This window comes from Saimiri boliviensis, chromosome 15 (assembly GCF_048565385.1).
Source record: "Saimiri boliviensis isolate mSaiBol1 chromosome 15, mSaiBol1.pri, whole genome shotgun sequence".
Taxonomy (NCBI): domain Eukaryota; kingdom Metazoa; phylum Chordata; class Mammalia; order Primates; family Cebidae; genus Saimiri; species Saimiri boliviensis.
The window spans coordinates 44,922,419-44,946,767 of record NC_133463.1 but is presented as its reverse complement, the minus strand read 5'-3'; the positions used below and the strand labels follow the sequence as shown (position 1 = coordinate 44,946,767).

Sequence of the window (24,349 nt, the reverse complement as noted above, 5' to 3'; positions counted from 1 at the left end):
GTGAAATGAAATGAAATGGAGTCACAGATCCTGAAAGTATAATACTCTGGGAAATTTTACAAAGGGAGGTGAGATTAAATGAAAGCAGGAAGAGTTCCCATGCTAGGTTAGTTTACACGATGTCTTTTATTTGCTTACGTTTATTTGGGGTGAATCAATTGATAATTTTAACTTTTAAAAATGTGGACAGAAATGCTTCTACAGATTAGAAAATAATTTTTTATTCCACTGGAAGTGGAACAATATTTCTAGTAAATAAATACTAGAAGTAAAATACATCTAGTGGAAGAAAATATTTTAAATAAAGATTTAAAACAAAATACTTAAAAATAAATATTTAAAATAAAATATTTAAAACTACACTTGAAATTTCAAATGTGTACAATCCAGAGGATAAAAAATCTTCAAAAATCATAGACGCAGGGTTTAGGAAGCCAAAGGCTGTGAACGTCCCCTCTCACCAAATCCATGCTTTATTTTGCATTCTTCACAGGTAAGCAATCAATGCCTGTTCTGCTGTGGACCAAAAGCAGCCCCAAGGAGCTGATCTTCAAAGAAATGGAATTTACTCTGGCATACTCTTATGTATGATACCTTTCCAAGGCCAAATCCCAAGATACTAACAAGTGTAACTTTAGGCAGTGATCCAAATCTTGGATTAGCTGCTAAATAACCTTGGCAGACTAGTCTCTGGGTGACGAGCATGCTTACAGGAGAAAAGGCAGTGCACTCTTGCAGAAACTTTCTTCTTGACATCCTCTTATAATGTTTAAAATCTCTCCTCTGTGGATGTGCAGTTTTAATTTTGGAGAAAACAACAGGCTCTGCTTGCTTGGTGGTGGTAAATGGGACGACGGTTTCTTGGTTTCCATGAATAGACATTGAGGCCATGATGACTTCGTGTTTGCTTTCTTTTCTTCTTCTTCTTCTTCTTTTTTTTTTTTTTTTTGGAATGGAGTCTTGCTCTGTCCTCCAGGCTGGAGTGAAATGGCATGGTCTTGGGTCCCTGCAACCTCTGCCTCCCGATTCAAGCCATTCTCCTACCTTAGCCTCCCGAGTAGCTGGGATTACAGGCACCCGCCACCATGCCTAGCTAATTTTTGTATTTTTAGCACAAAATACTAAAATTTTGTATGGCCAGGCTGGTCTCGAACTTCTGACCTTGAGATCTGCTCTCCTCGACCTCCCAAAGTGCTGGGATTACAGGCGTGAACCAACAAGCCTGACCTGTGTTTGCTTTTCTTTCAGTTGAATATGCTCGGCCTACTCCTTGACCCAGTGCTGAGTGTCTGTTATGTGCCAGGCAAGGGCATGCATAGACATGAAGAAGAATAAGACAAAATCACTGCTGAAGGATCTCACAGTCTGTGGGGGGTGTCCTCCCAGGCTGTGTCCCTGGCACTGCCAAGCTGAGCTCGCCTCCTTCCTTGGTGACTGCCACAGCTTGGACTGAAAAATAAATTTTAATTTTTAAGAAAGTAGAGAATGTGAGAGCGCCTTCAAAGTGAGGTTCATGGTTGTGAAACTTGGATTTCAGAGTGTTGTTTGAAAGGCAAGTAGTATTTATATGTACTCATGTGTACATAATTTTATAATCACTTACAGTGTGTCTGAACCAGCTCCTGACCTCAATGTTGTACTGCTCTGGGGATACGTCACACTTTTTGCACCCAAGGAACTGAAGTTTATCCCAAAGAATAGTAAATAGATTTTCAAACTCTCAAAGTGTTTATTCTGCATAGAAAACTAAAAGGAACTCTCCTGTTTGAGAACTCTCCTGTTTAGTCATTGGGAATGATTTTAAAAGACTGCAATTTTTTTTTTTTTTTTTTTTTGGTGACAAAATTTTGCTCTTGTTTCTCAGGCTGTAGTGCAGTGGCGCAATCTCGGCTCACTGCAACCTCTGCCTCCCAGGTTCAAGCAATTCTCCTGTCTCAAGCAATTCTCCTGCCTCAGCCTCTCGAGTAGTTGGGACTACAGGCATTCGCCACCATGCTTGGCTAATTTTTTTATATTTTTAGTAGAGACTGGGTTTCTCCATGTTGGTCAGGCTGGTCTCAAACTCCCGACCTCAGGTGATCTGCCCGCCTCCCAAAGTGCTGGGATTACAGATGTGAGCCACCATGCCCACCCTGCAAATACCTCATCACTACCCCTGACCCCTCAGAGGTGGAATGTATTTCTTCTCTCCTTTAATATGGCCTTGCTTTGAGACTGCTTAATGAATAGAAGGTGGCAGAAGTGACACTTTGGCAGCTCTTGCCTTATGTCCTCAGAAGGCCTGGAAGTTTCAATTTTCCATCTCTTCTGGGACCCCCAAACTACCACACAGAGAGACCACATGCCCTGCATTGGAGAGGGAGGACCCTGGCCTCCTGGTGGGGCTTCCTGCTGCCTCTAGTTCCAAGCCTCTTTTGAAAGACACTGAGAACTGCCAGCTGAGCTATCAATCCACAGAAGCTAGAAAGCAAACAAAATGGTTGTTGTTTTAAGCCACTAAGTTTGGGGCAATTTGTTACACAGCAATAAATAATTGAAATAGAGAGCAAGCCATTCACTGTCACCTAGAACTCTTGGTTAACAGGGAATGGCTTTGCTTTACTGGAAAGACAGTTAGACTTGGTTCTCTAGATTGAGTTTTGGCTGACGATTTATTGAGTTGCAGAGGGCACAGGTAAGTGTCCTCTAGTTAGAGAATATAGGGATATAGGGTCAGAAGAGATGATGAAGAGTTGTGTGGTGAGTAGGCGGTATGGTGTGACCTTCAGGGCCTGGCGGGTGGTGGCAGACATGAGGACCCAAATAGAGGCTGTGAATAGAACCAGTGATCCCAGGCAGACGGTGGTACCAAGGCTGTCAGTGTTGAAGGAGAGAGTGGGGAGGAATGATAAAAATAAAAGCATAATTATTCAAATAAAAATGTTTATTCATATGCCACATAAAATTATCTACCCTACTACACTTTTGGAAACACTGCCTAGAAATAACACCCTTTTCATACCTCATGGCTCCTTCTGAAGGAGTCCTTCATGAGTTAGGAAGTAAATAGAGATTTTCTCTTTTTTGAAAAAGTGAGATATTTTTTCTTACATAGTGAAACACAGGTCTTTCTTCATTACTCCATGCGGTGATCACACTTAGCCCCATCAGCACAGTTATACAGACACATTCACACACCGAGGAATAGTTCACACACACACACACACACACAAACACAGGGACACAGTTCTTGAACAGGATGTTTTTCAAATTGGCAAACATGAAGAAAAATTTTCAACTTTTATACTTCCAAACTTCCTAAAAATAGATGAGTCTATTTGATAGCAATTTTGGCGTTTTTGAGGGAAGTAAGTTACTCGTATTTTCAAAGAGCTGCCAAAGTGTCACTTCTGCCACCTTCTATTCATTAAGCACTCTTAAGCTGCATAAATAATTTGATATCATCTTTGATATAATTAATTATTTTTTTTGAGATGGAATTTCACTCTTGTCGCCCAGATCCAGGCTGGATGGAGTAGAGTGGCACCATCTCAGCTCACTGCAACCTTTACCTCCTGGGTTCAAATGATTCTCCTGCCTCAGCCTCCCAAGTAGCTGGGACTACAGGTGTGTGCCACCATGCCTGGCTAATTTTTGTATTTTTAATAGAGATGGGTTTCATCATGGTTGGCCAGGCTGACCTGACCTCAAATGATCTGCCTGCCTCAGCCTCCCAAAGTGCTGGGATTCCAGATGTGAGCTACCACACCCGGCACTATTTTATTATCTTAATATTTAACTACATTAAATTTGCAGTTTCTCCCAGCCCTTTGGGAGGCCGAGGCAGGTGGATCACGAGGTCGAGAGATCGAGACCATCCTGGTCAACATGGTGAAACCCCGTCTCTACTAAAAATACAAAAAAATAGCTGGGCGTGGTGGCGTGTGCCTGTAATCCCAGCTACTCAGGAGGCTGAGGCAGGAGAATTGCCTGAGCCCAGGAGGCGGAGGTTGCGGTGAGCCGAGATCGCGCCATTGCACTCCAGCCTGGGTAACAAGCGAAACTCCGTCTAAAAAAAAAAAAAAAAAAAATTGCAGTTTCATCATTAGCTTTTTTTGCATTTTTGTGTTTTTATTTTTAATTTTTTATCATTAGCTTTTAAAAAATCAAAATGAAAGTATTATTGGATACGGAAAGCTTCCCTTGATTTCAAAACATTCCAGTTTTGTCTACTGCTTGAAACCTTAGGTTATGGTCTCATGAGCATGGTATTTCACCTGAGATGCATTTCTTTGGATTTCAATGTCTTCATATGTAAGATGGGTATTTTTCTGCCCCAGCACAGTATTGTTACCATGAGGTAATCCACGTTTAAGGGTGTCATAGGAGGCTAGGCATGGTGGCTCATGACTGTAATCCCAGCACTTTGGGAGCCCGAGGCTGGTGGATCACGAGGTCAGGAGTTCAAGACCAGCCTGGCCAATATCGTGAAACCTGTCTCTACTAAAAATATTTAAAAATTAGCCAGGCATGGTGGCACATGCCTGTAATCCCAGCTATTGGGGAAGCTGAGGCAGAGAATTGCTTGAACCTGGGAGGCAGAGGTTGGAGTGAGCTGAGATCACGCCACTGCACTCCAGCCTGGTGACAGAGTGAGACTCTGTCTCAACAAAAATAATAAAAATAAAGAGTGTCATAGGAGGCAGAGGGAATCACTTGGCTGTGTCCTAAAATTTTAATATGTAGAATTTTATTTTCATAATTTAAAGAACAATTTATTGTTGATAGTGTTTCATGCAGTGGTTGTAAGATTGTTTTCTTAAAAATTTTAAGCCTTTAATTATTTGTTTTTTTTTTTTTTAAAAGCCTGAATTTTAAAAATTGCATTTAGCCTGAGGACTTACTGTCTGTTTTGAGTTTATTGTCTGATGAATTTCTTCTGTTATTTCTATTTACTTATGGAATCATGAGCCATCATGGAAGTGGCTTAGTTCTTGCCCAACCATTTTATTTGATAATGGCGGCTCAGAGTCAGTGGAATAGTGGTTCAAAGTCACCAGGTGTCTGCTCATTTGCTTTTGTCTGAATGAATTAATATTTGCATGAGACTTCTGAGAAAGATCCCATTTCTTTGATGGAACAGCTCTTCCAGCAGAATAGGGTTCATTGTGCCCTCAAGGTGGGCAGCAGCTGAACACCAACACTGGGCTTTCTGGTGAGCAAGGCCTTGCCAGAATGCACAGACTTAGCTAAGTCTTTCTTCTAAGACCTGGTCATCCAAAGCCCTGTCCCCTGGAAACATCTGTTCAGTGGTATGCTCATGCCAGACTAATCCCATCTGTGAAGCTTTTCCCCTCTGAACTTAGACATAGGTTAGGTGAGATTCCTGCTATGTCTTTCCTTATATTGTCCTGGGGTTCCAGACACCTACCTTGGTAGGAGGTAGCAATTTACAACCCCCCAAAAACCCTGTACAGAGGGTTCTGCCACAAATATATGACTCCAGATAAGTCACTTAACATCTCTGGTTTGTAATAGAGTGAATTAGATGATCTCTAAGATAAATTAAGGGGGAAAAACAGATGTTTCATTGAATGCTAAAAGGAGACTAATTTTTCCCTTCTATTTGTATTTATTTTATTTGTATTTATTTATTTTTTGAGACAGAGTCTTGCTCTGTTGCCCAGGCTGGAGTGCAGTGGTGCGATCTTGGCTCACTGCAACCTCTGCCTCCTAGGTTCAAATGATTCTCCTGCCTCAGCCTCCCGAGTAGCTGGGACCACAGATATCTCCCACCACACCCAGCTAATTTTTATATTTTTAGTAAAGATGGGGTTTCACCATGTTGGCCAGACTGGTCTTGAACTCCTGATGTCAGGTGATCTGCCTGCCTTGGCCTCCCAAAGTGCTAGGATGACAGGCGTGAGCCATCTCACCTGGCCTATTTATTTATTTATTTATTCATTTGAGACTGAGTCTGTTGCCCAGGCTGGCGTTCAGTGACACAATCATAGTTCACTGCAGCCTCAAACTCTGGACTCTAGTGATCCTTTTGCCTCAGCCTCCTAAGAAGCTGGGACTACAGGTGTATGCCACCACACCTAGCTAATTTTTTTAATAAAGTTTTTTTTGTAGAGATGGGGTCTTGCAATTTTGTACAGGCTGGTCTTGAACTCATGGCCTCCAGCCATCCTCCTACCTCAGCCTCCTTAAGTGCCTGGATTACAGGCATAAGGCACCAGGCCCAACCTTTGCTTTTATTTTTAAAATAATATGCTGTACTTGATTGCATTGGAATAATTCATCCTTTCTTCCGGTTTCTTAATCTAGAAGCAAGATGAGTAGAGCAGGGATGATGGAAGAACAGTGTTACATTCCACAGCAGAACAAAAGAGTTGTAGAACTGGGACTGGGAAAGCAGAGAACACATTTTGTATTATTATTATTTTGAGACAGAGTCTCACTTTGTTGCCCGGCCTGGAGTGCAGTGGCACAATCTTGGCTCCCTGCAACCTCTGGTTCCCAGTTTCAAGAGATTCTCCTGCCTCAGTCTCCCGAGTAGCTGGGATTACAGGCACAAGCCACCACGCCTGGCTAATTTTTGTATTTTCAGTAGAGGCAGGATTTCACCATGCTGGCCAAGCTGGTCTGGAACTCCTGACCTCAGGAGATCCACCTGCCTTGGTCTACCAAAGTGCATGGGCCACCGTGCCTGGCCTATTATTATTTTTAAAGTCATGGTAGTGAGTAGCAGTTAACATGGAACAAGGATATAAGTATATGTTAGAGAATCTGGAAGTCAGGCCGGGCGTGGTGGCTCACGCCTGTAATCTCAGCACTCTGAGAGGCTGAGGCAGATGGATCACCTGAGGTTAGGCATTCAAGACCAGCCTGGTCAACATGGTGAAACTGTGTGTTTAAAAAAAAAAAAAAGGAGAGAGAGAATCTGGAAGTCAAGGGATGAAGAGCCAAAACATGATGTGGAAAGTCACGGGAGTCTTTGGAGACTGCCTAATTACCTAGTGTAAGGAGAAACCCCTTCTCCCTATTCAAAATCCGCTATCTAAAAATCAACATTCTTGACTACAGATGATTGGCTCAGAGGTGTACACTTGACTGAGGTGGAATCAGTCATACTTTTTTGCCGCCATATTTGGAAATGAGAGTCAGGATGGCCAGTTAGTGGCATACCCAGAACTGAGGTGATAGAAACTATTCTTTTCTGTGATCACAATTGATCATGTATGTTCAGAGGAATGCAAAGTTGGTCTGCAGAGGTGGAAAGTTAAGAAGTTTCATGAAGAGAAAAAAAAACAAAAACAGACAAAAAGCAGAAGTGGGGAATGTGTTCTGCCTCTTTCCTGCTAGCTCTGGGGATGTCACCTAGGATGACATCCTTCTGAGACCAGGATGCACCTGTCCTTGGGCACGATGAAGTATGCCTATGTCCATGAATCCCAAAAATAAACTCCCCCGGTAAAGGCATCAAATAAAAAAGGGGCAGGAATATGCTTGTCTAGTGTAGGCTAATGGGCAAGATGAGTTTTCTGAGAAGCATGGTTCTTAGAAAAGAGGAAAATGGGAAGACTTCAGCGAAGCTGAATGTGTGGGCCTCACAGGTCCTTGCACCAGCCAAGCTGCTCCGCCCCTCTGAGAAACCTCTTTCTCCGAAGTGCTTCTCAAGATTGGCCCCTAACCAAAGAACAAGCAGTTGAAAAGTTGCTTCCGCAGGGAAGCCTTCCCTACCCAGTTGCTGTCTCCCTAACCCCGACTTTCCCTCAGGCCATAAACAAAAGAGGCTAGTGATTTTCAAATTAGTAAATTCTACAAAAAGTCAATTCTTCAATTACATAATAATAACAGTATTGGCCAGGCCTAATCCCAGCACTTTGGGAGGCCTAGCTGGGCGGATCACCTGAGGTCGGGAGTTGAGACCAGCCTGACCAACATGGAGAAACCCCATCTCTACTAAAAATACAAAATTAGTCAGGTGTGTTGGCACATGCTTGTAATTCCAGCTACTTGGGAGGCTGAGGCAGGAGAATCGCTTGAACCGGGAGGTGGAGGTTGCAGTGAGCCAAGATCACGCCACTGCACTCCAGCCTGGGCAACAAGAGGGAAACTCCGTCTCAAAAAAAAAAAAAAAAAAAAAAAAAAAGAGTAATAGTATTGACATTGTCCTCCATCTTTATTTCAAGTTTCAACTAATCAATCGGCTAAGGATTTTTGTCTCCCATTCTCCTTCTACTCATCTTCTTACCAATGGTCACTCTCTCAAGATGAATTAGCCAAAATTTCTGGTTCAAAACCAAGAGATGCAGTCAGCCTCTGGATATGTCTAAGCATGTCGGGATGCCTGAGAGATAGCCTCTGCTTTCCACCAAACTAAGGCAAAAGGAAATGGTATTATCTAAAACTTCAGTCTACAAAGAAAGTCAGCAACTTTCTTTGAGCTCAGAGACCCCAGCTGTGAGCCTTCTTCCAATGACACCAGTAACACAAGTAGGTGAAGGCAGCTATGGTTGAATGGCTAAATGTGCTTGTCCACCTGTACTTTTTCCTTGGGTGTTTGGGAAGGCTCCCCTCTACCCCCCACTAACTAATCATTACCATGGGAAGATGAAGAGGGAGAACCCAGATGGAGTTCCACCTTTGCCACTGACAATCTGGGTGTCCCTAATCCTCAATCTCCTCCCTGTGAAAGGGTTAGAATACACTGTACAGATGGGTGTCGGAGGCTCAATGTGATGACTGCAGGTCGTATGTGTAACTTCACCACCCACATTCAAACAAAGGAACCATGCCTTGCATCTTGCTCAAAAAACTGCCAGTTGTTCTATCAGGTCAGAAAAATCCAGCTGGGTGTTTCAGCTTGTCACTCCTGTCCCTGTTCAGACTTCTCTCCTGGGATAGCTCTCACCACTAAGTCCTGTCTTCCATCCCTCGACACTATCACTGTTTCTGATAAATAATGTGTCCTACCCAGTGAAGTTATTTTCTCATGTGGTGGTGTCATGGGTCTCTTTTTATAAGGCCCTTTTTTCCTTTACCGCATGCTAATCAGGTCCAGATATAATATTGTTGCTTTTTCTTTTTCTAAGAAAATATATTGCTTCCTTTCTATGTAAACAGCACATGTGCTTAGAATTATTCGGTGATCAATACTAATTAGGTATTCTGTTCAGTACATGTTTAATGTTTTAATTCTAGGCTTTCATCTAGTCACTTTGAGTTGATTGATTTAAACTCTGTATTGATTAAATTGTCTTCTTTTTGTTTGACCTCCTCAGTAAGGGGGAAAAAAATCATTCAGTTGTATTCCTTCAAATTTCAGATCTAAAAATCAGTCTATAGGTATAAAAAGAAAAAAAAAGTCATACAATAATATTACTGCAAAATGCTGCTTATGAATTCAATTAAAAGGCACTTTTGCTGAAATGAAAACTGAAATCCCTTGAAAAATTTTTAGTCTCTCTCCCTCCCTCCCTCTCCAATCTCTTCATATCTATTTTCTAATAAATCTTATTTAGATTGGAGACCCTCCTGGGAAATTTCACTTTTAGTTTTGGGAAATGTCAGTTACCAATGATGGGAATATCAGAATATTTAAGCACAGAAAAAAGAACCTCTTCTCTCTCGCATGTGATAAAAATAGTCACAGGGTATTTTCCCTTCTAAATTCTGAAAAAGGGAAAAAAGACACTTTTTGGACTAATATTAATGAGGGAGTATTTTCCTAAGGTGAAAACCTTTTTAGAAAATTAGAAGAAACAAAAAGATTTAAAACTGCAATCAGTTCTAGCAGAAGGAGGGGTGGGCCAGAAGGCACCTTTCGGCCGCCTTCTTCCCTGGCTCCCTCCCTCTGGACCATCGCACAGGGCCACTGGGGAGAATGGCTCTGTCTGCAGGCACACACTCCCGTTTTCCCTCTTCAGATTGTCAGTGGCAGGAAGAGAGCAGAGTAAGTCCCTGCTCTAAAACTTCCTGGGGGCCTGGCCTCTTGTATCTGCTTACCTTGCTGGGGTTTTACCCCACCCCCAGTCAAGTCAACTGAAATTCAAGCTGGCTCCTGAGCCACGCCTTAAAAAAAAACTTCTTCCTTTCAGTTTTCACCTCATCTCCCTATCTTGCCCTCATCAGCCCAGCCCTTGATGAGCTCCTGGCCTTGATGACTCTGCTCAGGGAGAAGCCGATCTTTTGGCCATCTCTGTCCCAAATGTTCCCATTTTGTTTCTTTCATGCTCCCTTTCCTCAATCAGCCACTGCTGTGTTGTTCCCTTAGCCCAGGCCAGGAAAGGGTCACAGGACTGACTGAGACGGAAGAAAAGATGCAAAAGCAAACAATTTTAAGGGTGGATATATTCGCATTATTCATTTACGGAGGCCAAATTCAGCAGATAACTCTCAACTCCTACTTGACTGAATGTGCAGACAAACATCAAATGATGCTTAGTCTATTCCTCCTAATTTGTAGTTGCCTAAGAATTTAAGGTTGTGGTCAGACCTTTGATGGAAAATAAAGAAATATGTCAATGTTGGCCGGGCGGGATGGCTCGAGACTGTAATCTCAGGACTTTGGGAGGCCGAGGCGGGCAGATCACGATGTCAGGAGTTCGAGACCAGACTGACCAACATGGTGAAACACCATCTCTAAAAAAAGAAACAAGTCAATGTTATCCAACAGGATATAACCAAGTTCTAAAATGATGGCTTATGAGTGAATTCAGAATATGTGTTTTAAATATTGTTATAGTTCTAAATAATCGTGTGAAGCTACACTAAAAATCTGTGCAAAGAATCAGTAATAGTATTAATGTAGGGGAAGGCAGTATCCCATGTCTTTATTTAAAAACTTTTTTACTTGCCTCATTACTTTCTTTTTTCTTTCTTTCTTTTTTTTTTTTTTTTGAGACAGTCTCACTCTGTCACCGAGGCAGGAGTACAGTGTCTTGATCTTGGCTCACCGCAATCTCCTCCTCCTGGGTTCAAGCGATTCTCAAGCTTCAGCCTCCTACGTAGCTGGAATTACAGGCGCTCACCACCACACCCAGCTAATTTGTGTATTTTTAGTAGAGATGGAGTTTCACCATGTTAGCCAGGCTGGTCTACTTGCTTGATTTCTTAAAACAAATGTACTCTTATCTCTGCTATTTTGCTATATCAAAGTCAATGTAATGATTATCTTTCAAAGGCTTTTTATAATATTGCTATTACACAGTTTTTTGACTCCTTAAATGAAAAAGGCTTAGATAATAAGAGCTGAGGAACACTTAAAAAAATAATGATTCTTGAATTTACATGTCTGTCTACTGCCAGAAAAATTGGACAAAAGTGAGAAATTCAATAATCCATAAGTATTTTTTTTTTTTTTTTGCTTGCAGTTATAGTCCACATTATGCTAGATGAGATTTGAGGGAGGTTCTGCTCTTGTGAAATGTGTAGTCAGGAACAAACTAACTGCTCAGAGACGGTAGGTTTGGGGTCTTCAAGTCAACCCTGTCGACTATTATTGTGCAAATCTGGGCAGATTTTATGCCCTTTCAAAACTTCAGTGTCCTCATCTATCAAATGGAATAATAATAGTACTCATCTTCTAAGTTTAAGAGAATTCAGTAAAATGCAAATGTCTAGAAATTGCTTAGAATAGTGCCTGAAATGCAGCGAACCCTCACAAAATGCTACGTTATCAACTAGTTGGGAATCTAAGACTGGAAGTCATGCATGTCATGTCAAAATAAGTGAACATTTAGAGTTTTATAGATACACTAACAGTTTACAGAAAAATGTAAGCGTCTGCTTACAATTTTCATTTTTTCTTTTTGGTCAACGGCAGAGTTGAAACCAGATGGGATATCACACAATTACAAACCCACGAGTTTTCCTGTTACTTTAAGGTAGGTGCCTAATTTGGGAGTATGTGGGTAGAAGAAACCAAAAAAATGTTCCTTTGGATAATACCTGAAAACAGGGGTTACCGATTTGGATTTTCTAAACAAACAGCAAAACAAAAGCCCTGGCTTTATCCACAGAAAACAGTGCTCTTTAGGGCTTCCGAGGATTCTTTGACCTTTGCTTTAGGAAACATGGACAGCCTTACATTTGATTGGTGAATTTTCTGCTTGTGCTTTTTTTTTTTTTTTTTTTACCCTGTTCCCTGCCTGAAAGCTAAACCTATTTATGGTGAGCGATGTTTTTTCAATTAGGTTTATTTTCATTTTCCCATAGGCCATGTTAGCTGAGAACTTCCAAAAGTTTATTTTTCTTCTCTTTGCTTTTTATAATGTTTTTAAAAATAAAATATGCAGCACTTATCTATAGATTTTCTCTGGAAATACTTATGTCTGAAATAAGCTTATTCCCCCCCCACACACACCTTTAACACCACGTCATACGAGCTATTCAAAAATGCCTTTCTAAATGTAATTGTTGTCCATTTCTGTGGCAAACTCTTGGAGAGCAAGGATCGCGTCCGGTTGGCCGGCTTTGTGAAATGTCTTGTGCAAGCTGGCGCTTAACAAACAGTACTTAAGAATGATGATCTGTTTGTGACTCGGCTTCTCCCAAAAATTTTCAGCTGGCTATCAGAAAACACTGTTTAAAATTCCAAGCTTAGCATTAGTAGTAATATGGTTTCCCCACGAGGTCCCAGATTTGGGGTGAGGGGTGGACTGAAAACGAAAACCCACATCACCTTTCCAGTAGTTGTGTAACGGAAAATATTCTCTGGTGAAAGCACTCCAGGCGACAGAGAGCCTTGCTTAGCTCGGAATTCCCTCCGGGGAGGCTCGCAGCCCGCGGGGACGGGGGTCTGTACGTCCCCGGGCGACTGAGGGCTGCTCTGCGTGAGGACGGGAAGGTGGGTGCCGCTGCCGAGGGGCCCCTTCACCGAGGGAGAGAGCCCCAGGCCCGGTCCGGGGGCGCTGCTCCTCCGCGCCTGGGGTGGGCGGCAGCGGCGGCGGGACCTCGCCCCCTCCCGGCCGCCCGCCCGCCCGCCCGCCCGCGCCTCCTCCCAGCGCCTGGGGTCCCACGGGCCCGCGGCGGTCCCCGCCCGCTCGGGCTCCCGCGCCTCCCTCCCCCAGGCAGCTGGGGCAGGAATTCGGCTGGAGAATCTGGCCCGGGCACCCGGCCCTGGAGGGCTGGACGGGTTCGCCCGGGGCCGCGCCCTCATCCCGGCTCCTGCCCGGCTCCCCGTCCCGCGCTCCTCCCCGCTCCGGCTCCCCCACTCCTTCCCGGCTCCAGCCGGCGCTCCCCGCCTCTGCTCCTCCTGCTCCCCCTCCAGCGCTCTTCTCCCTGCCCCCCACGCAGACCGCCGCCCCCCGGCCTTTCTTTCTGCCCCAGTTCCTCTCCTGCGCCCCTTCTCCCTGCTCCCCTCCTCCCCTCTTCCCCTCTTCCCCTCCTCCCTTCTTCCCCTCCTCCCCCGCTCCTCTTCCCGGTTTGCGGAGCTCCCACGCTGTTGCTATGGAGGCGCCCGCGGCTGTTCGCGGCCAGGCGGGAGCGGCCCTGGGGCCCCGGGGACGGAGCAGGGACTCTGACCGAGGCTCGGGCGCCTCGCCCCATAGGGGTCCAGGAACAAAGCGCGCCCTCCCCCACCCCGGGAGTGCGCTGTGAGACCGTCAGACGTCCCGGGCCCCGAGGTTTAAGACCACCGCGAATCTGCTCGCCCCCAACCTAAGTGGGCAGGACCCCTGGGGCCGGGGTGACAGCTGCGCTTTACCGCGCTACCTTCCCGGCCCCCCGAAGATCACTCCCACTCGCCCCAGCCCGGAGGTGTCACTGGGGCTGGGGGACGGCCAGATGGCCCCATTTAACAGGACTATCCCTTTGTTGGGGGCCGAAGCAACGACCAGGACAATTTACATAGGAAAATGGGGTTTGTGTCCCCAATTCAGTGCAGTGCCCCGACAGCTGGTGGCTCTGTCCTCATGTCAGGACCCCACAGCATGATGTTTAAAGTGGCTTTATGTGTGCAGATGTGTGAGTGTGAATAGCAATTGATTGGGAACCAGTAGCTACTAGGTCTGGCTTGGAGATACTAAGCGTTCACAGAGGAAAGTTTATCAGCCCGGTCACCGAATAAGAGCCTGGATGGGAAAAGTCCTGTTGAAGACTTCTGATGCTCTCCTACAGACGTGTTAGCTTATCACTGTATTCAGAAATCTAAAAAGCCAGATTGTTTGGATCTGAAGAGGGCTTTGAAATCCTATTTACAGTTTGGTCATTGCTTGTAAAAGTTGTGAGGCTGAACATAAAAACTGTTTAAGGAGAATTGCTAAGACTTAAAGATAATCATGAAAGATCGAATCTAATTCATTTTATTGAACTACTTTGACTCAGCTGGTTTGTGTCCAGAAAGATAGCTTGTAATATGCTGAAAGTTATCATTTGTTTAGTTTGGAATCAGTAGCTTAAACATGTGTACTTAAATTGCAGAATGTTAGAACGGGGAGGAATATTCTTATTTTATTAGTGAAGAATTTGAGGCTCAGAGAAGTTAAGTGATTTTCCCAAGATCACACAACTCTGTGAAATATGTTCTCAAGACAGTAGTTTTAGAAGCCCTTGAAAAGGGCTCTGGATCTGCAAGGGGTGGGGATTTTGAATTAAAAAAAAAAAAGCAGCAGCCACTATTGCACCTTTCCCCTAGTACGCTGGAGCCACCAACAGGTAACTCCCTAGAAGACAAGGGATCCAGAAGAATTTTTTTTTTTTCCTGCCCTTTTATACATTTATCATCTTTGGCTGAGACTGTATTGGAACCAGTTCTAGTGACTAAAATTTTCTAGAACTCTGCACTGGGATTAGTAACTTTGTTTCCATAGAAGCAATCATTTTGTAACAAAGATGGAAAGTATAATATATGTTTAGGATTTGTAGAAAACAGAAAATTGAAGCTGGGTTGGGATCCTTTTAATACCCAGTTTTAGGTAGGAGGACACAATGACTATTATGAACCTGCATTCACCTTACCAGAGGGTAGGGTAGTTAATTTGGAAAGGCTTTTTTTGTTTGTTTGTTTTTTTAGACAGGGTCTCACTCTGTCACCCAGGCTAGAGTGCAAAGGTGGGATCAGAGCTCATTACACCCTTGAATTCCAGGACTCAAGTGATCCTCTTGCCTCAGCCTCCCAAGTCACTGGGACTACAGGTGCTCACCACCACACTGGCTTACTTGAGAAGGGATCGGAGCTCCCCAGAACAACAGCACTATCTATCTTTACAATAATTTAAAAGAATCTTTGAAAGATGGTCTCTTTACATCAAGAGATTTAAGAGATGTAAGAAGGAAGCACTCTATTGTCTAAACTTCCCAATAGATTTCTATTGGCTAACCCCCCTGCCTTTAAACCCTAAATGAGTTTATAATAATTTTGGAAAGACTGCCTCTGGTGAAGCTTTTAATTGAGCTGTAGTGACCACAGGATGCCACATTAAGAAGAGAATATTTGAGTTTACACACTGCACTTCAAAAATGAGGAAGAACAGAGATGTATAGCTGGATTGGAACTGGAGAAGGGTGTTGATTTCTGCTCTGCTTCTCACACCAGAACACATTAGCAAGTTTTTTTTCCTCATATTTGTTTGGGTGTTTGGGTCCATGTAGTACCTGGATGAGAGTACCAAATACGTAATGGAGATGCCAGGTAATCAACATAAGAACCTCTCAATCATTGGAAAGAGAGGGATCTTTAGAATCACTAATAAAGTGTTATATTTTTAAAATAACTGTATACAAGGAAAGTGTTTGAAATTGACCCCAGCATCACCACTATCACACAGTACCCTTCATTCCCTTCACTGCCTTTTTTTTTTTTTTTTTTTTTTTAAGCATTGTGGCTGGGCATGGTGGCTCACACCTGTAATCCCAGCACTTTGGGAGGCTGAGGCAGGTGGATCACCCAAGGTCAGGAGTTCAAGACCAGCCTGGCCAGCATGGTGAAACCCCGTCTCTACTAAAAATACAAAATAGCTGAGCGTGGTGTCACAGGCCTCTAATATCAACTACTTGGGAGGCTGAGGAAGAAGAATCTCTTGAACCCGGGAGATGGAGGTTGCATTGAGCCAAGATTGTGCCACTGCACTCCAGCCTGCATGATGGGAGCGATACTCCATCTCAAAATTAAAAAAAAAAAGAGGCACTTGTATTGGTTAACTACCAAGGTGTGACAAACAGCCCCCAAACTCAACCTCACACAATGACCCCATTTATTATTTTAGCTCATGCATCTGGGGTCCACTGTAGGTCCGAAGATCTAGCCTGGGCACATTGGGTGGCTCTGGTGATGCTGGCTGGGCTCATATATGCATCTGAGAGTCTCCTGGGGCTCTGAGTGGGACCGAGGAAGCTTTGCTGAAGAAGCTCTGCTCCGTATCTCTTATCTCATTGGACCAGCAGACCAGCCTGGACATGTTCTTCTCACAGCAATGGCAGAACAGCAAGAAAGGCCTTGGAATCATGAGAGCCTCTTGTTTCTCTAGAATAAATAGCCAGGAGCAGGCATGCTGTCATTTCTACCTCATTCTGTTGGTGAAAGCAGGTCACAGGCTCAAAGTCAAGGGAAAGGGGAAAAAGCCCCACTCACTGCAGAAAACACGACAAAGGGAATGGAGAAAGGGAGAATGAAGAGTTAGGGTCATTAATACAATCAACGACAGCACTTGCCGTCTAACTTACACATTTTGCTTGTGTTTGTTCTCTTGCTGCTAAAACCTAAACTTCCTATTGGTAGGGACTTTTGAGGATATTGCTATATCCCCAACACCCAGAACAGTAGCACGTTATAGATGTTTAATAAATACGGAATGAATCAGGAGGATTACATTAATTATTTTGGCTTATGCAGGAAACCAACACTCCTTAAGACGGAATGTGCGTTTTTTAGTGTTAGTTTATCCTAAATTGATGGTATAAATCTTTTTTTTTTTTTGGAGACAGAGTCTCACTCTGTTGCCCATGCTGGAGTGCAGTGGCACAATCTTGGGTCGCTGCATCCTCTGATTCCTGGGTTCAAGTGATTCTCTTGTTTCAGCTTCCCAAGTAGCTGGGATTATAGGCACCCACCACCATGCCTGGCTAATTTTTATATTAAATATTTTTAGTAGAGATGGGATTTTACCATGTTGGCCAGGCTGGTCTCGAACTTCTGGCCTCAAGTGATCTGCCTGCCTTCGCTTCCCAAAGTGCTGGGATTACAGGCATGAGCCACTGTGCCTGGGTGATGGTATACATTTCTGATTTAAAGATTATTACCCATATTTGTAGAAAGTGCTGGCTATTTAGAATAAACATTTCTTAAAACAAGTCTAGATTTCAAAATGGTTTAACATTTCCCTAGAACATATAAACCGGTAGTATATAAAAGTAGATTGGTTTGATGGGCAGAAAATTAGAAGTCAGGAGAGGGAGAATTTTACACATATTTTGGCAGAGAATATATTGCTTCTTCCTATATGGAAATAATACTAATATAATCTCAAGCTTTCCGAATTTGAATCTGAAACATTCTCAAGACTTTTTGGATTTGAGCTATTCCAACAGGTGTGGGATACAGGATATTACTCACCCAATTTTAAGTTTTTTTTGGGTCCACGGAAATTCATTTATTTCTGTCCTCTCTCTGTCCCACTTTACCTAATCCAGAAGACAGCTCAAAGGAGTTTTCTTCAGGTTATACTTTCAAAGGGAATTCCTATGCAAAGTATGTTTTTTTAAGTTCCCTTGGAATTTGAATTTGTGCTGCCATTTTTTGACTGTGACAGATGATGAGGGAGGAGATGAAGTAGGCGTTAATGCTCCATTACATAAAGGGGAGCTTTGTGTATGTCCATACTTAGCAACAGGCTAATTTGGGACTCCGACAAGACACCCAAGTCTTGAACGCTGGAGTATCTGAAGTTTCAGCATGCCAAGTGACTAACTCCTCAGCTGGGCATCTCTTACACCTGAAAGCTGGGTTCCACGTGGATATATTATTTTGGATAAAAGGGGAACCTGGAAAGTTAGGGGCCTGGACACACCCTGAATTCTAGTCCTTTCTCTCTCTCTGCAGACTACTGAATAGAATCCCTATAAACAATGAGTATTGCAAGTTATACATTTAAAAGATTGTAAACATTTCTCAGAAAGGTTTCATTTACCAATTTACATGAACATACTTGCCCTCTTGTTATTAAGACCCCCCAAAGAGTTTAATTCATTTATTTTAACTTTAGTCTTTTGGGCTGGAGGTTTGGAGAAGGTCTTTGGTTCATTCATTCAGCAATCATTCATTGAGGGTCTACTGGATGCACCAAGTGCAATTAGCCAAAGCACTTTGCCCTAAGACACTCACAAGTGCCTTAAGATTTAAAAGTCAAGGGGCAATTTCAGCACAGGTGGATAAGGGCTAGACTGGAAAAAGGGTGCCGTGAGAGTTCAGAGGGAGACGTGCCTGGGGACATGATGGGAAGCAAGGAAAGTAAACTAACATTAGTCATTGTTTGATGCCTTCCAATGTGCAGAAGTCCTTTTACATGCTTACTCTCCTCTCATCCTGACACTAGCCCTCCCTGCAGGCTAGGGCAAGGTATCCTTCCTATGACCCTAATATTCCTGTGTTAGGCTGAAGGGTATACAGCCTGAACGCTCTACACTTTGTAAGGGATTTAACTTGCATTCACACCTGGGTCTGTTGGCAGAAAGGAGCCTGGTGGATCTTGGGCAGAACAGCTCCTGGGCTCTGGAGCTGGTGTCAAGGAGACGCCTACCTGCAGTGTCAGGACGAAGGTAGATGGAGCCAGACAGGAGATGCTTGAGGCCTGTGTCATAGTGAACCCCAAATTTCTCTTCAAAGAATCAGTATGTCAGTATGCTCAGCTCTTTTATTCTTTAATTCTCTATTTTAAAGTTTAACTTCCTTGTAATTCCAGTAAACAACCTTCTCCACTAGTTTTAGTCAGTAGTTCACATCTGTTTCCCCGGCCCCCGGCTGCATCCTGATTCATCCCCATCACCTGCTCCAGTCACCTTCTTTGACCTAGATCACCCCTGGCTAACTGCTCTGACTCGCCCGTAACTGTCCTTCCTGCCAAAACACCCACCCTTCCACTCCAGGTCAGACCCCTGCTCTTTTTAAAATAGCCAATCGGGATTAGTCTAGCTTGTGTGGTCTAACTCTAGCCAATAGGGGCATGACGCCTGTCAGGCATAAGTACCCCTTCCTCCCTGGTCCAAGCATACGGCCACCATTGCTCCATCCGTACACCGCACCCTTCTATAGAAGTAAACTGCCTTGCTGAAAGGGTTTATCTTCGAGTCCTATTTCTTTTGCGGCATTGAAATTTTACTTATAACACCTGGGAAGAATAAGCCAATCAGGACAGAGGTTTAGGATTGGCTGCAAAATTTGTTCTCTGAACAACAAACAGTCAAGGGAGACCAAAGGAGAAAGAAAGGACCACAGTAGGGCCTATTGAAGAACAAAATATGCCAGTGAGGTCAATGTGCCAGTTAGGGCAAACTGGAAACTCAGGAAAAGGCAAACAGGAGCAAATTATTCATCACCCCAATTCTCATTCGCAAACTTGAGATACCTTTCTAACGGAGCAAGTGTGAGGATAAGAGGCAGCAAAATTAAAGACTGTGTGGTAATGTCATCTCAGATGCTCAGGAGCTGTGACAACTGCTAAATGTAGATGTGGCTGTTTCACTACACACAACAGAAAGTAAAAAAATACTTCTTTTTTGGGGGATCAGATTCCAAGGTATGTGTATTCTTCGAGTCCTGGAAATGAAATTTTGAATATGGCAGCATTTCTCTTCTCAGTTACGTGTGAGTCCCCTGGTCCCACAAGGTTATGTAAGGCCTACAAAGCAGGTACCTGCAAAATTAGGATGACAGATTCAATTCCCAAAGTAAGTGATTTTACCATCTCCTAAGTATAGCAAGAGCTGTATAGCAAACTCAGACTCTGGTTCAGAGTTTGCTGTGTGCACACCTCGTGGGGGTCGAACATTGATTAGAATGGGTGCCTTTGGTGATTCTCAGGGCTATCCACAAACATTCTGGTTCTTTCCTTCCAAGCATGTGGTAGGATTTTACTTTTTGTCCCCTTAAGGCTAGGCATGCCCATGGGATATCCTTTGGCGGATGAAATGTGTTTATAAGTGATTTGTGTCACATGTAAGCAGCCTTTAGTTAGGAGCCCGGCCACAGAAGCCATGGAGCATTTTTTGTTTTAAGATGGAGTCTCACTCTGTAATCTAGGCTGGAGTGCAGTGGCATGATCTTGGCTCACTGCAACCTCTGCCTCCTGGGTTCAAGTGATTCTCCTGCCTCAGCCTCCCAAGTAGCTGGGACTACATGCATGTGCCACCATGCCCCGCTAATTTTTGTATTTTTAGTAGAGACAAGGTTTCACTATGTTGGCCAGACTGGTCTCAAACTGTTGACCTCAAGTGATTTGATCTGCCTGCCTCGACTTCCCAAAGTGTTGAGATTACAGGTGTGAGCCACCACATCCAGCCCACCATGGAGCATTTAGAGATGGAGCCTCTGTCAGTTTGGCTTCCTGGATGACTCAGATGGGCAGAGAGCCCTTTGCACCTGTGTCACACACATAGCAGACACAAGAAATAAATCTTTTGCTGCGTTTCACTGCTATGATTTCCAATTGTTTCTGCTGAATATTTTGGCCTATTTTGACTGATACGTTAGATCAGGTGTCCCCAAACTACGTCCTGCGGGCCGCGTTCGGTCCCCTGAGGCCATTTATCCGGCTCCTCGCCGCACTTCAGGAAGGGGCACCTCTTTCATTGGTGGTCAGTGAGAGGAGCACAGTATGTGGCGGCCCTCTAACGGTCTGAGGGACAGTGAACTGGCCCCCTGTGTGAAAAGTCTGGGGACACCTGCATTAGATATTCTAGAGCCTTTTTGTGTGTGTGTGTGTGTGTGTGTGTGTGTGTGTGTGTGTGTGTGAGGAGTGTACTGTTTCTGGAGGTACTGCAATACCACAATACCAGGTTGATGCATGGGGTGGACAGAGCGAGCTCCTTATCCCATCTCCCTGCTGCAGACATCCCTTTAGTATATTGTGCTTAGATAGAAGACATATCAGATATTCACTGATAAGAATAAATACTATACTTGATCTTAGCCAAAAGGCCAAGAAGCAATGAGGCTTTTTATTTTTATTTTTGAGATGAAGTTTCGCTCTTGTTGCCCAGGCTGGAGTGCAATGACGCAATCTCGGCTCACTGCAATCTCTGCCTCCCAGGTTCAAGCTAGAATTACTCCTGCCTCAGCCTCCCAAGTAGATGGGATTACAGGCATGTGCCACCATGCCTGGCTAATTTCTTGTATTTTTAGTAGAAATGAGGTTTTACCACGTTAGCCAGGCTGGTCTTGAACTCCTGACCTCAGGTGATCCACCTGCCTTGGCCTCCCAAAGTGCTGGGATAACAGGCATGAGCCACCTCGCCTGGCTGAGCCTTTTTTTTTTTTGAAGCTTGAGGAGAAAGTTTTTGTTAGTTTCTCTTGCTTCTTTTGTTGAGGAAATAGGAGGATAGGAAGACCAAGAACAGTGGAAGGAGATAGCATGTACCTACCCTCCATCTGGACCCTCAGTCTATTATGAAGTCCCAGTGGATAGCCAGCAGTGACAGCAGGAGCAGGCAAACATGGCTGGATTTGTTACAGGACATGCCTGAGACATCACTCTGGAGACTCCCAGAAATGTCCAAGGGAGATTTGGGAAGAGTGGCTAAGGTCCTGGTGTTACGCTGGAGGTGCTAGGAGCCACTGTCATTTGGAATTAATATTAATGTGACCTTATGTGTATATATAGGCTCAGGAGGTAAGGGGACAGTGAGTCAGATAATAACTCAGCTGCTTTGTTTCGTCAATGCCTGGAGCATGTCTGCAAACCTGTGACAATATACACCTATTGATCTTTCTGATTGACTGTTGCCTTATGCTCTGTCATTTGTCCATGTGGACTACTTTTATCTGGCAGTATGGATCAGTGTATATTTTCCTTAGCAGTTAAACTGAATGTACAAGTATTAATTTTGTGAGGAAGAAAACAAAAATGTTTAATTAAAAACCTGGTATAATTTCTAGACTTCATCATGGGACCAATTTTTCTTTTCCTTTTTTTTTTTTTAAATAAAATAATGTTGATTTTGGGAGAGAGTTGTGAAGTGTTTTTTTCACAGACTATATTTACCTTGTCTATGAATGATTTTTTTTTTAAATTGAGACTCAGTTTCTCCCCCAGGCTAGAGTGCAATGGGGCGATCTCGGCTCACTGTGACACTTGCTTCCTAGGTTCAAGCAATTCTCCCGCCTCAGCCTCCTAAGTAGTTGGGATTACAGGCGCCTGCCACCACACTCGGCTAATTTTTGTATTTTTAGTAGAGGTGGGGTTTCGCCATGTTGGCCAGTGTAGTCTCAAACTGCTGACCTCAGGTGATCCGCCCATCTCTACCTCCCAAAATGCTGGGATTACAGGCGTGAGCCATTGCACCTGGCTTGAAATGACTTTAAGAAAGCCAACAAATTCTCCCCAGATAGATTTTATAAGGGGTGAAGAATGTTGAAAAGGAAGAAAGAATAGAGAAATTGTTATGAAAGAAAAGAATAGAAACATTTTTGTTATAATGAAATTTATTGAATTGCAGGAGGCTTTCATTCTCACACCCTGCCACAAACCCATAAATTCAGTTGTGCTACCCAGGAAATGTTATTTACAGTTTACCTTCACCTTAGACTCTCTGACCCTTGAAGACACCTTAGAGGATTGACTGCTCCTTTCTCTCTCTTCTAGTTTATCATCTTTGCCTCTGTCTTTAGGCAGCAGCACAGAATTTCCTGGTGACACCTGCTTGTGACCCCAGCTTTGAGAATCCGTTAATTCTTTTCCATCTGCTAGGATCAATAGCTTTGGCAACCCTGGGCACCACAGTTTTGTGCACAGCAGAGTCATCCATTTTCTCCTTGAAAAATCATGTAAAAATGGAGAACAATGTCAACATACAGAATAGAATTTCTTCTTTGGATAGTCAATGGCAAATTATTTTTGTAACTATTACATTTCTTTAAAATATTATAACTTAAAAAATGTATAAAGCCCTTTCAAATGAAATAAGTAATTTTTTTAACCCCCAAATGGTAAAGTCCAATGGAATATTATTATTCTTCACTTTATTGACTAGGAATCAATCTTGCTCAAGGTTGCCAGTAGGTAACAGAAACGGAACTCACTCGGACTGTCACATTTTTTGGCCATCTTCCCTTTTCTTCATTTAAGGGTTATTGTTAAATAATTATTTTAATTATTTATTTGTTTGTTTGTTTGTTACTGAGATGGAGTTTCGCTCTTGTTGCCCAGGCTGGAGTGCAACGGTGTGATCTCAGCTCACTGCAATCTCTGCCTCCCTGGTTCAAGCAATTCTCCTGCCTCAGCCTCCTGAGTAGCTAGGATTACAGGTATGCACCACCACGCCCGGCTAATTTTTTGTATTTTTAGTAGAGATGGGGTTTCACCATATTGGTCAGGTTGGTTTCGGACTCCTGACCTCAGGTAATCCACCCGCCTCAGCCTCCCAAAGTTCTAGGATTACAGGCCTGAGCCACCGTGCCCGGACTCATTGTTAAGTAATTAAAGGGTGACATTTTATACAATATTTTACAGCTTCAACACTGTTATTTTGCTTCTGTCCAAAGCAGTAAAGAAAACATTTTCCACTTTGAGGTGAAGTACAATGGAGTGCTCCTCATGCGTGAACTGCTACATTTCCCTGAAAAAGAGCTGTCTTTCTCACACTGGCAAAGCAAGCCTGTGCCTCTCTGAACCACCTTACAAATTCACCCAAAGAACTAGCTGTTGAAAAGAGCACATGCACCAGCAGATATCTGTGACCTGACAGCTTAGGATACAAATATTAATCAAAAGAAAAGTAAATAAATAGTTACCTGTATATTACTTCATCCAAATGCTACCTTATTAGTCCAAAAGTAACAGCAGTAAAATATTAGCAGCAACCATTTACTGAATGTTTACTCTAGGGCCAAGCCAAGCAGGACACTCAGCCCCATGTCCGGCCACTGCCATTTAGTGCTCAGTATAAGCCTGTGATGCCAGTGCTAGCCTGGCTTTATTTGACTGATGAGGCACTGAGGCTTACCGAGCCTAGGTAAGTTGTCCAGGTTTTACAGCAGGCAAGCCGCTGAGTGATATCTCCACTCACACCATTGACTTTATTCTTGTCCAAGAGGAAATCTCATTTCATGAAAGAAAAAGTTTCCCACAAATAAAATCAAAATTTATCCAACCCAGAAATCAGCTGAAGAAGTTGAGAGGTCATCTAAGAGAGTTATGCTTTCTCATTGGCT

At 43.5% G+C, this 24,349-nt stretch overlaps 1 non-coding gene and 1 pseudogene across 1 annotated transcript; both read right to left on the bottom strand.

The window, feature by feature from the left end:
* Positions 1–426: 426 nt before the first annotated feature.
* LOC101045118 (OCIA domain-containing protein 2 pseudogene) lies at positions 427–891 on the bottom strand (annotated as a pseudogene).
* Positions 892–20,931: 20,040 nt separating this feature from the next.
* LOC120362477 (U2 spliceosomal RNA) lies at positions 20,932–21,130 on the bottom strand. The gene has a single exon (XR_005578374.1). It is a non-coding gene; the product is annotated as a U2 spliceosomal RNA (small nuclear RNA).
* Between the last annotated feature and the right edge of the window lie 3,219 nt (positions 21,131–24,349).